The sequence below is a fragment of the Oncorhynchus mykiss genome, chromosome 16 (genome assembly GCF_013265735.2).
Source record: "Oncorhynchus mykiss isolate Arlee chromosome 16, USDA_OmykA_1.1, whole genome shotgun sequence".
Taxonomy (NCBI): domain Eukaryota; kingdom Metazoa; phylum Chordata; class Actinopteri; order Salmoniformes; family Salmonidae; genus Oncorhynchus; species Oncorhynchus mykiss.
Window position 1 is genome coordinate 62,307,128 of NC_048580.1, and position 4,416 is coordinate 62,311,543.

The 4,416-nt window shown below is 40.7% G+C and overlaps 1 protein-coding gene across 3 annotated transcripts in view; it reads right to left on the minus strand.

The window, feature by feature from the left end:
* Positions 1 to 4,081, minus strand: part of LOC110529871 (zinc finger and BTB domain-containing protein 46-like) — a 129,980-nt gene extending 125,899 nt beyond the window's left edge. The window contains exon 1 of one of the 3 annotated variants that reach the window (XM_036947514.1): positions 3,597 to 4,045. The gene's annotated coding sequence lies outside the window, so the exon portion shown is untranslated. Of the gene's footprint in view, positions 1 to 3,596 lie in introns of all 3 variants that reach the window. The other 2 variants (XM_036947515.1, XM_036947513.1) reach the window with 2 other exon arrangements.
* Positions 4,082 to 4,416: the final 335 nt, after the last annotated feature.

The window sequence follows — 4,416 nt, forward strand, 5'->3', positions numbered from 1 at the left end:
ATTGTGATGTGTCCTCACGTCAATAGATCAGTACCCGAACCCCCAACCAGGTAAAAAACATTTCATGTCTTTATTGTGATGTGTCCTCACGTCAATAGATCAGTACCCGAACCCCCAACCAGGTAAAAAACATTTCATGTCTTTATTGTGATGTGTCCTCACGTCAATAGATCAGTACCCGAACCACCAACCAGGTAAAAAACATTTCATGTCTTTATTGTGATGTGTCCTCACGTCAACAGATCAGTACCCGAACCCCCAACCAGGTAAAAAACATTTCATGTCTTTATTGTGATGTGTCCTCACGTCAATAGATCAGTACCCGAACCCCCAACCAGGTAAAAAACATTTCATGTCTTTATTGTGATGTGTCCTCACGTCAACAGATCAGTACCCGAACCCCCAACCAGGTAAAAAACATTTCATGTCTTTATTGTGATGTGTCCTCACGTCAGATGTATTTCTTTTTGTTCATGATGACATCAGGGCATTCATGAAATACGTCATATTCTGGTGGTTTTCTGGTTGAAATTACATCCCATTACCAGATTACAACCAGGCCCCTAAAATACAGCTGACAATGTCACAAAAGACGTTTAAAGAATTATACGGCTACTGTCGTTTTAGCCACATAATTAAATAGAACAATCAAATCAAATGTTACAGTGAAATGCTTACTTACAAGTCTTTAACCAACAATGTCGTTTTAAGAAACATATAACAATATAATGAATATTATGTTAATTGTTAGTAATTCATTAACAGTCATTAAATAAATACACATACTGTATAGCTGCATAATTGAAGACTTCAGCAGGCTTATCAAATTAGGCTCAGCCTCTCCTTATTAGCTTACACCTTGGCAGATATTCACCCAGGTGAAGACGTCACTGTTAACGAGGGTTCCGTACTAGCTGCCATGCTTGACACCTCCCAAATTAGGAACCAGTCCAGGTTTCCATTGGCTACTTTAACAATTTAATCTTGGCCTTGTTTTTCTTTCCTCTCTCTCTCTCTCTGACCATCTCTCCATTTTACCCAATTGTGTTGACTAATAAAGGAACCTGCCTATGACAGGCTATTGTTTTAACTTATACTGTGATAGAAATCTAATTAAAATAGTCTGACACAAGTGTGTTTAATATATATATATATTAGATTTTTCATATATTACTTTCCCCCCATCTTTGTGACCAATATGTTAAATGGTAGGCCTAATAATGGTTTATTTAGTAGGTATAACCACCATGGTTGATGCAAAACAAAGCAACATACAGGTTGTGTGGTTTTGAATTCTTTACAACTTTAATTGAATAGCATTTATAATGTTTTTTGTTTGTTGAATCTTTATTTAAGTCAGTCAAGAACAAATTCTTATTTACAATGACGGCCTACACCGGCCAAAACCCTGAAGACGCTGTGCCGCTGCATGGGACTCCCAATCACGGCAGCCTGGAATCGAACCAAGGTCTCTGTATTGACGCCTCAAGCACTGAGAGGCAGCGCCTTAGACCGCTGCGCCACTCGGGAGCATGTATAGGTTTTTAACGCATGTATAGGTCTAAATGCTTAGGCTATAAATGAAAGTTATTAGGTCTATAAAATATGATCAGAATCTCGGAATAATAAAACACTGATGCATATTTAGGTTTAGGAGGTCAAATGTAAGTCTAGGAGGAAACCAAATACAAGTGTGATTTTGCAATTAAATGTTAGAACTAACGGGGAGTTAAATGATCGAAATACAAAAGGTTAGGGGAAAACATATTAGCGGACTGTTGTGGGAAAGGTGTAGCATAGGACATCAGACATCGATAGATTTGATCAGACAAGACGATTTGCGCGACTTCATTGTTGACATCGCACCTGGCGCACGGTGCGCCGAGACATTGTGTTGTTGTCGGCGCATGAATAAAGTGGTGTTGTTCCCCTTTCATTTTCTGAGCAGAGTAGAAAATGGAGGAAGACGGAACTGACCACTCTGAGGGGGCAGACACAGACCGACAGAGACACACACACAATAACCGAGAGACGGGCCAAGCATATCAGCAGAACGGTTTGGCATTTCAGCTTCATTCAGCACCAAATGAAAACACTTGACGCCACACTTTCAACTCAACTCAAGAAGCGCCTGCGGACGGATCAGATTAATATTGCATATCGCTACAACATTGCCCAAAAACCATTGAGTCTGAAACCTGAACTCTCCCTCTCTTGTCTGGTAGCGTACTCTGGGGTTGGGTGTTGACGCAGCAGAAATTTCCAGCTGGAGAAATCCCCCTTTCAGAGGTTAACCGAGGGAAGGAGAAGGGGTGGGGGGTTTAAGCCCTTGCCTGCCAAACTGCCAGCATTTCATTTTAAAGGCTCAGGGCAGTCAAAAACGTGATTTGCTAAATCGTATATATATTTCCACACTATGAGGTTGCAATAATACTGTGAACTTATCAAAAATAATGATAACGCCTTTTAGTGTAAACCTGTTTGAAAAGACCACCTGACATGTCAGCCTGTTTTGGTGGGATGGAGTTTTGGCCTGCCTGGCATCATCACCAAGCAGTAAAAGTTAATAGACCAATAACAAAGAGTGTTTCAAACCTCTCTGCCAATAGCAAATTTTCAGGTTACATATCCCTCCCATTAACCTCAATTAGGGCCCTCAATCAGACTACTTCCAGACAGTCCTAGCAAAATTCGTGCTTGAGAAATTGCTCTTAGCTAAGAAGCTAATTTTTTATAGATTTTTTAAATAAATAAATATAAAATAAAAGTAGGTTACTGAATTGTTACCCAGAAATGATTTGATATTGCGATAAAAATGGTTGCATTGAGCCTTTAAATACCCCGACAGACCGCATAGAACGATATACAGCCAAGGCATCACGATCAGTGACAGCTCACTGCGTGACAATCCCGCAAAGACTTAGAATATTGGGGTCAAAACGTTGACAGTTAACTCAACATTCCCGGGTTAACAAATACAGTCAGGGAAAGAGAGGTTCCTTTACAGCGGAAACAAATAGCCTATGGTTAGAGCGTTTTATTCTGCAAATACATGTGCCTTTAGCCTATATCGTGTTTTCCCAATCTCATGCAAGTGCACAATTATCCTACATTAGCAAATGACTGCATCTCATAATAACAAAAACAAGAAACATACACGCAAGTAGACATCTGGCTTGTCAGTTAGCTCGGCAACATGAAACAGGTAGGCGGACTACTTTTAGCATGATGCTTAAATGCATCGCACCGAAGAACTGTCAAAATACACTTGTGCGGTCCGTGACATGATACCAACACACCGACAACCACCCGTTATTAACCGTAAAACCACGATACACCGCTTCAACTTGTCACATGCATTCAGAAGAGTTACATTGTTCAATGGTTATAACGTGTGCGCAAGCACGCTCTCTATCTGAACGTAAAACTATTATGAAAATGACATTGTTGTAAAATGAAGCACATAGCCTGAACCTTGTGACAGCGTCTCCGTATAAAATCAGCAGCTTTTAAAATACATACATTGACACTAGGCAATTGAATAGAAACGGAAGGGCTGATGAAGGAAAAGCAATGAAAGAGCATGGCAGACATACCTGTTAACCCATGGGGTCTGGGATAGACGCGGTGTCGATTCTTTGGAGTCCAATCCGATGTGACAGCGTGAGAGATAAAGAAAGGGGAATGCTCAGAAGAACATAGTATTATCTTCTTTCATCACCTACGCTTTTTGTGTCTCTTTAAGTGTTATTCCCCTGTTTTCTCCCCCTCTCTCCCTGTCTCAGCCAGCCTTTTTTCTCTCTCTTTCACTCCCCTGCTTTTCCGTGTTTTGGTATCAGGAACCAGCCTCCCCCTCTGTGTCTGTCTGTCTCTCTCTCCCCCTCTCTCTTTCGCTCTCTTTCTCCAGGGCGCTCTCTCCCTCGCACTGTCCCCCCGTATCTCCCTGTCTTTGGGCAGACTCAGGAAATGAGGCAACATGAACGCACACGCCGTTCCATCAGCGACCAACCCCCAGACACTCTCTATCTGACAGCTCAAAGAAATATTAGTGTCATTATTGCAATTGAGTAGCACGATGTGAAATCCTAAAATAAATACAAATGTCGGGTATTTGTCTGTGTGTGCAGTGTGTCATGAAAACAATATCATGAAGTGTTAAACATTCTTATTCTTATGCTGAACTGGGTTGTCTTATGGACAAGACAACCAATTGAAATTGAATTGTGTGTAAGGTGTAAAGTAACATGTATTGTTCCAGCTATATCTTCAGCATATCATATGATTTTCTGAAATAAAGAAATATAAACTGCTGCAAAGGAGTGTATGTTTCATCTGAATTGACACCATCTCATGGTAATACTGTTTATGAAGGACGTTTCCTATTTAAAAACAATGTCTCAGTGTAGCTACTAGCCT